The sequence below is a fragment of the Diospyros lotus genome, chromosome 5 (assembly GCF_014633365.1).
Source record: "Diospyros lotus cultivar Yz01 chromosome 5, ASM1463336v1, whole genome shotgun sequence".
In the NCBI taxonomy this organism is placed as follows: domain Eukaryota; kingdom Viridiplantae; phylum Streptophyta; class Magnoliopsida; order Ericales; family Ebenaceae; genus Diospyros; species Diospyros lotus.
The window spans coordinates 32,149,137-32,157,767 of NC_068342.1; the positions used below are offsets into that span (position 1 = coordinate 32,149,137).

At 32.6% G+C, this 8,631-nt stretch overlaps 1 non-coding gene across 1 annotated transcript; it reads right to left on the reverse strand.

The window, feature by feature from the left end:
• Nucleotides 1–3,836: 3,836 nt before the first annotated feature.
• On the reverse strand, nt 3,837–3,993 carry LOC127802947 (U4 spliceosomal RNA). The gene has a single exon (XR_008023396.1). It is a non-coding gene; the product is annotated as a U4 spliceosomal RNA (small nuclear RNA).
• Between the last annotated feature and the right edge of the window lie 4,638 nt (nt 3,994–8,631).

The following is an 8,631-nucleotide window of genomic DNA, read 5'->3' on the forward strand; positions in this document are numbered from 1 at the left end:
AAAAAAATAATTAAATGTTATTAATAAATTATATATTATATATATATGTATTACACATGGCATATATATATATTAGATTATATTATATATATATATATATTACATGCAAGCAAATAATGATGTATATGTATTTTATATATTATTATTATTATTATTATTATTATTATTATTATTATTATTAAATTTTACTTTAAAATTTCATTTCATTCATTTTTCAATTTAAACTTGCATATAACCATAAAATATATATTAATATCTAATTTAAACAATTTTTAAGATCAAAAGAAGGGTATAATTATAACAAATTTTTTACAAAATTAACCACTAATCAAATACCACATTTAGATCTAGTATTAGATCATATCACTAATAGTTTCGCCAAGGTTTAAGGACATAATTGAGTCTTAAAGTCTCAAATTAGTGGGGATTTTGTTCCTTGGTTCATGGGGGTTCTTTTGGGATGTGTTTGAGGGAGTTTTGGTCTTGGGTGGAAAACCAATACTTTGCCAAAATTTTGATGATTTCTAGGTGTATTTTGGGTCAATTTAGGGTTATTTAAGGGTATATTCAAGTAGAGGAGGTCAAAAGGATGCTAAAGGTGGTTTTGGGGAAGATTTTGGTACAAAAATGAGAGAGTTTAGGTTGAATTTTTGGTCGCTAGAAAATCGATCACTTGTTGGAATAACTAATATGCTAAGGCTAGCGATTTTGAGCTTCTTTTGGGTGGAAAATGAGAAGGAAGGAAAGACGAGAAGGTAAGAAAAGGAAAGGATGGAAAAAGAAGAGCAAAAGGAGAAAAAAAAAAAAAGGAGAACAAATGTTGTTGGCGATAGGGGAATGCTAGACAAGACAATTAGAGGAGACGTCCAGCACATGTGAAACACACGCCAAGTCAGGCATGAGCGGAGGCATGTGCCTCTCATGCGCTAGACAACAAAATAAAGAAAAATAAGAAAAGAAAATTAAGGAGAACATAGAAAAATAGAAAATTTGCATGCATAAAAATTTTGAGAAATTCCAAAAAAATTATCTTGTAGCTTGGGGAAACAGTAAAACAAATTCAAGGTCTGAGGGACATTTAGGTACGTAAAATGATACACAACATGTATATCGAGGCACCAAATTGAACAAGAATCAATGAAAGTGGTTATCCCTTTTCTTATTTTCATGTTGAGCATAATGATATATGCATCGTCATAATGTAATGATTTCATAACATATTTCTCATTTATAATGCAACTTCAATCATTATTTATCATTAATTACATTTAGTGATAAATTCACGCATGGGAACCATCTACTAATTGGTGACAACTTTTGGGAAAAAGGGTTCAATTATGGATAGTTTGTATGGTGGAACTCCCAACACATTGCCTGTATGGCAATACTTATGTGGTGGAACTCTAATGTCACATGGTGATAATTAGTAGCATGAAAACCTATCATATTTCTTTGTATATTTGCATCTGAATCTACTTGAATCTTACAACAATATATTCAATCGTTCCAAATAGTCGAGCTATAGTAATAAAAGGTGAATAGGTGATGGAATTTTAGTATTGTGCTTGTTATTGCCTAATTTTCACTATTTATTTCCAATTTAAGGAAATTGTGCCATGAGACATAAAAACAAGTTATGAATTTATCATAGCCCTTCAAGTTGTAAAATTTTTGTTTGAAGTTGAAATTGTTTTATTTGGGTAAATAATTAACTCTATTTAAAATATTTATTCCCTAACTTTAGGTTCGATCTACACCACTTTTTGTGCTAAAACTCTAAATTAATACCTACCTTAACTTTATTATTTTATTTTTTTTATGTTACTTTGTTAAAGGGGTAAAATGTGAATTTTGGAAAGCCTTTGGTAAAACTTTGGTTATTGAATTTTTTTTTTTTTTTGAATTCCTAAATTATAACACATTTGGAGAAGCAAGGTGATATAGGTAGGCACCATCTTCAGATGTGAGTTGGAGGCTTGTGATCAAAGCCTCATGCTTTGTTGCATTAAACTCAAATTGGAGGTAGTAGTTATTCTCTTGATCCTTGTCTTACTAAAATTATTCGTACTCTTCTACCTTGAGCGTTCAAAGCTCCCCCTACATATAACTTCCACTTTTTCTACTCTTGAGGGCATCAACCTCTTCCCTCGACTCTATACCTTAGGACCTTATAAAATCTTATATCAAGTCAACCAAGATTTGGTCCTTTGCTGTTAGTTGAGGCTTAAATTGAATGTTAAATTCCCCAAGCTTGATGGGCTAACTAAGAAGGTGACTTTGTAGTTTGGTTTTTGCAAGATCTTATTTGGAATTGAGGGGAGGGGGGGGGGGGGTGGAGATGGTCAAGATCATTAAGTCCATGACAATATGCTCTTGGAAACAATGTAGTAATTTCCTTATAGTAATCATTAAGTCAATGACAACTTATCCAAGATCATGTATTGGGTTTTCGCATCTTTAAAGGTCACATCCATATAATACATGACCTTTTATTCCTTTGTCTCTTGTATGACACTAGTCACATGTGGGCTAATCACCAAGTATAGCATAAGAATGTCATTTGTTGTAGTTTAGTTAGTGTTTTATTCCTTAATTTGTCTCTTCTTTTACTAGTATCACACTAGCCGCATGTGGGCTAATATAGTGTAAAACATTGTTAGTTTAAGATGGAGTGAATTAAGCTTTTTCACCCTTTTAAAAAAATATGAACTTAAAATAGTAAGTAAAAATAAATTGAAAGAACGCAACACATAGGATATATAGTGGTTCGATTATGCCTACTTCACTACCCTGGTTCCTCATCAAGGATTTTATCCAACCAACTTGGGTAGTTTTTAAAACAAAATCAGTTAAAAACCTTTACAAAGAATGGATTTTTCAAACAGGATCAACCACAACCAATGCCTTTTATTAGTATTAGGCTTAACCTTTATAAGATCACAATAAAATGTGAATGGGAGATACAAAAGAATGTACATGTACAAGATTTACAAACGCTTCTCTTGATTTTATAAAGAGATAGAAAGATATAAACTTGATCTCTCTCTTTTTCTTTTGGATGTTAACGGTAGAGCACTTGTTGAAGGTTTTCTGAATGCTTGAGATATCATAATTTTAACATTGTTCTTTTTCTTCAAGCTTTAGCTCCATTTTATAGTGTTATGTTCTTTAATGCTTCTGATGAGCTATCCATCAAGGAGAGAGAATATATTTTGTCTTAATTGCCATTTTTTGTCTCTACCACATCTCAAATTTTAGTTAGAACATCAAAATTTATGTGCAATTTGTTTGAGTAGCATTTAATATTTTGAAAATTAAAGACAATTTGCATTTAATGCTCTGTAACTTGATTACAAACTGCCTTTCACTTGATTAAAGTTTTTATACAAAAATTTTTAATACATACTCGATTAGAAAATTATATTTACTTAAGTACACTAAGATCTTTACTCAATTAAAAATTTTAATACTCGATTAAATTAATGGTTAATGGTCTAGAAACTTAGTAAATTTAGCAAATTTCTTATAGATATTTACTTAATTATTAAGATAAATCACTCGAGCTACTAAAATTAGTTCAAACAATAATTATTGAAATAGTAATTTTTAAAAAGAATTATTAATGGTAATTAGATTTTTAAAGACAACCAAATACAATTCTTACACACTTTTATAGAAAAAAATTTAAAAAGTAGAAAAACAATGCAGAAGACAGAAGGGCAAACACCGAAAAGGAAAAACCAATCTTTTTGTTAATTAACCACCTGACCAGCAATCCGCAGCCTCTGTAACACTATTTTATCGTGTCCTAAAACGTTTAGCCCGAGGAATTGTAGGGCTTTAACCCTGGATTAGAGGGGGCCCTTCCAGAAATTCTCGACGGCCAGGGATGAACCCAAGCCGAAGAGGGGGTTTGGAAATAGTTTTCAACCAGCAATTGACGCGCCTCGGTTAGTACCTCACAAGCTGCGTCATTGCCCCAAGCGCAAAGATGATATGTCATACCCCTCTTCCATTTTTTTATACGAAACGCTAGCCATGGAAACTCCGTCTGTGAGATCGATGTGGGATCACTTAGATGATATTAAGCTGGCCTTTCCGTGGATCTCCCGGTGTTCTGCAGCGTTTCAGCGAGGGCATTGACGTTAATAATAATGTCTACTAAATAAAGCTCACCAGCTGCGAGCGCATTGGGTTTATTCCTCTCATGTTGTGGTAATTCAAAGAAAATGATAGAATTATGGAGAAAAGATAAAATAAGAATAGAATATTTTTTAGGCAAGGCATTTTTAAAAAATTATCTTTAGAATAGTAATTTTTCCACCCAGGTGCAAATAATTGATAGAAATTCCACTTCTAAGATACAATGTTTAACTTCAAAAAAATTAAAATTATACTTTTTAATTTCTTTTACAATCAACAACTCAACCTAACAACCAGAGAATAAAGAGAAAATAGAGAGTAAATAAAGAGATAGATAATAACAAATGAATAAAGAATAATAGATGGCTTGAAATGTGTCCTTGCACCCCAAATGTCCACATTATTTATAGGCATTGAATGGGTGCAACCAATAGACACCAAAATATTAAAAATTATAATTTATTTGAAAGATCATGTCTAGTAAAAATAAACTCATCCATTGGAGAGATTGCAACCCTCCAATTTAAAAACATGTCCATTGAATTAAGACACATTGGTTCATTTTTTGACATTTGGAATTCTAATGTTTGGATCGAAAGTTAATTTTCTGTCGACGTTCGATTTCGGCCGACCGTGATTCGTTTTGGGCCGCGGTGAGTCAATCCAAAAAATACCGAGAAGGAAGGAAACCCCCCCCCCAAAAAAATTCTAATCGTGTACACCAGAATTTTTTACGTGGTTCGGCCAGAACGATGCCTAGTCCACGGCCGCCGTCTGATTATTCTCTCAGAGTGGCGGTATCTGATTATTCTTTTCGTCCTTGCCCCTCATGGTCTTTTTGATTCCCATTTATATTGAGGGGCTTTTACAATTTAGATAATATATAAAAATACAGTGATTGTATAATGGGGAACAAACAATTCTTATCGCCTTCAGTGGGATTCTCATTACGAGGGGCATGGGCTGTTACAGATAAAGTGATCGGACCCTACCTCTGACTTCTCAGCAGCTTTGCCACTCATGCGAGCTGGAGGTTTTAGGCCGGCGACCTGGATGGGCCACCGATCTGGAGGATATTTCAGAAGTTCGTTAGTCGATTGCTTGGAGCTCGTTGGGGGATTACCGGGAGCTCGCCATATGCTCGCTTTACGAGTTCCGGATCTTTGGTGGAGGCTGGACTTTCCTTGACGAGGTCGTCCGGGCCTTCTTGGCCTTGGGTGATTGGGCCGGTCTATCGGACCAAGTCTGGCCCATGCGGGGTGATGCGAGAAATACATATAACACTTTCTAAAACAGAAATCGACTTCCTGGGAGCAGAAGTCAACTTTTAGGAGGCAAAAATCGACTTCCAAGAGCAGAAGTCGACTTCTAATGATCGAAAGTCGATTGTCACATGCCTTTAGTCGACCCAACCAAGAACCATTTTAGCAACATTTACAACGTTCGACTTCCACTCTCTAAAAATCGATTTTCACTATAAAGACCTTAAAAAATATATATAACAAAAATATTATTATTAAAAAAATACTAATATATACACTTATATATAGCATCTCCAAGTCTCATAATAAAATAAATTAATGCCTAGCTTTCTATTGTGAAAAGGCTGTACAGGGCCTGTTTGGCATCTAGCATTTTTAAACAGTGAAAACACTTCTATAATTTCAGTCAGGGTCGGCCCAACCATAAAGCCATACATGTCATGGCATAAGGCCCCCAAAATTGGAAGGTCTCAAATTTTAAAAATTTGTAATATATATTTTTTATTTTTTAATAATAAATATTTTATTAAAAAAATAAATAAATAATATAATAAATTTTTTTAACTCCCCTTCACCATTTTTCAATTTTCCACCGTTACACTGATTTTCTTTAGAGTTTCAAGAAAAAATAGTTTTGTTTTTATTTGTTTATTGTAATAAGTTATTTGGCTTCTTTTTTTTTTTTTTTATCTTTGAGACATTATATTTTAATTAAAAATTTATTGTCTTTAAGAGATTATTATATTTTGTAGTTTATTAGATTTTAACTTTTTTTTAATAAAATGATGAAATATTTATGTTAAAAAATGTATTATTTATTTTTTATAAAAAAATTAATACTCGAATGGCTCAACAAATCTTTTCGCCTAAAACCCCAATTTCGTTGGGTCGGCTCTGATTTCAGTGGCACTTGAAAATTAGCCCAATAACCGTCACTTAATGCAACTAGGACCTATTTCTGTTTATTGCCCCACCCAATTAAACGTTTTGCTAAAAAGAACTCTGTTTAACCTATGAACGGAAACACACATATGCTGCATGGAAACAACAAAAGGAAAAGTGAATTAGATCTAAGTAATAAGGACCATATAGTAAATTAAAACTAGTATTGCCGGGACGAAACCCCCTATGTTGCACGGAAACACCTCATAGTTGCTGTTTCTCTGTTTCCAAAACGTTTCGAAAATGTTTCTTATTCCCATTTTGGACCCTATTTATGCCTATTTTTTTAGAAAAACGTCCGTTTCCACATTTCCGTTTCCGTGCAACATAGAAACCCCAAAAGGGAAAGCCAAAAGGGGATCTCCCGGTGTTCTGCAGTGTATCAGCGTGGGCATTGATGTTAATAATGTCTAAATAAAGCTCACCAGCTGCGAGCGCATTGGGTTTATGCCTCTCATGTTGTGGTAATTGAAAGAAAATGATAGAATAATTGAAAAAAAATAAAATAAGAATAAAATGTTTGTTAGGCAAGGTGTTTTTAGAAAATTATCTTTAGAATAGTAACTTTTCTACTTAGGGGGTGTTTGTTAACTAAGATAAAAGGGAGAAAATGTCAAATATGAGAAGTATTTCATATGTTTGGCATTTCTAACGTGTTTGTTAACTTATCTGACTATTTTCGAAAAAATCTCACGTCACCTCTTATCTCCCTTTTTCAAGATAAATTTATTTAACCTTCCCCTCAAATAAATTTATCTAACTCTTTCAAGATAAACCTCAATTATTTATATGCTTTTTGTAGAATAGTTAATGTCATTTAATGCATTTTAAAGATTTAAGTTTATTAAAAGAAGTTATTTATTTAAGTCTTATAATTAATATTATTTAATGTATTTTTAAATTGTTATATATTTTGACAATTTTTAAAATTTATGATGATGGTTTTTGGGACCGACCATCACGTGCCACCTCTGCGACTGGACCTCGGGAATGGAACCTCGGACTTGGGGATGTCGGACCTCGGGTGTAGAACCTGCAAGACAATGGAGGGCCGGGGCTAGGATCCCCCGGGGTGGACTCTGACGCTCAAATCAGTAGAGTAAATGCGAGTAGAAGTAAATGAGAGAGCTGTAGAGCTTGAATATACCTGGCGAGAGTCCTTGTCTTTTATAGGCGAACTCGTTTTGGGGTACCCGAGATGAGCGGGCACGACCTCCGATAATCCCGGTCAGGCTGGAACGGGTCTTGCGGTTCGGCCCGGATTTCTCGGGCTCCGCTCCGGAGTGTTGACTTGCCACGTGTCGGTCTCTCAGGTGATCCGTGTGGCAGGTGAGACTATCAGCGCGTAGGGGTATTCTAGTAATTTCAGTTGGTGCCACATCAATTTAAATGACATTATTCCTTTCATTTATTTTTAAAATTTAAATTTCTCTCTCTCTCTCTCTATATATTTTATTAACCAATACAATTCCTTTCACCAAATTTAAATTATTTTATTTAATTTTATATTTTATTATCTATTATGAAAATATGTTTTGGCTATTTTTAATTATCTAGGTGGAATTATTGTAATTCCAACAATAATTATTTCTACTTTTTAAATCTATTTTTGAACATGGATTTAGAAAATAAAATATTATTTTTAATTTTATTTTTTTTTTGAAAATTCATATTAATCATAAAATACTATTTTAATCATAAATTTGTTGTTGATATTAACAAATAATTTTGAATGAATTTGGTAATAGAGATATTCTAATAAAAAAATTCTTATCTTGGTGTTTATCATATACATTAACAAATACATAAAAAGAAAAAATATAATTATCGATGGATTCCAAAAAATTTAACAAACACTTTGATAGAAAATCTTGTAATGCTTCATAACTTTATCTTGACCATTTCATATCTTGATCCATAAAGCATTACAATCTTATCTTGATGCCTATTATCTTGCTCATTTTAACAAATGCCCCTTAGGTGCAAATGGTTTATAGAAATTTTACCTCTAGGATACAATGCCTAATTTTAAGAAATAAAAATTACACTTTTTAATTTCTTCTACAATCAATAAATCAACCTAACAATGAGAGAATAGAAAGCAAATAGATAGATAGATAATAGCAAATGAACGAAGAAGAATAGATGGCTTGAAGTGTGTCCTTGCACCCCAAATGTCCACACTATTTATAGACATTGAATGGGTGCAACCAATAGACACCAAAATATTAAATATTACAACTTATTTAAAAGATAATGTTTATTAGAAATAGACTTTTTCATT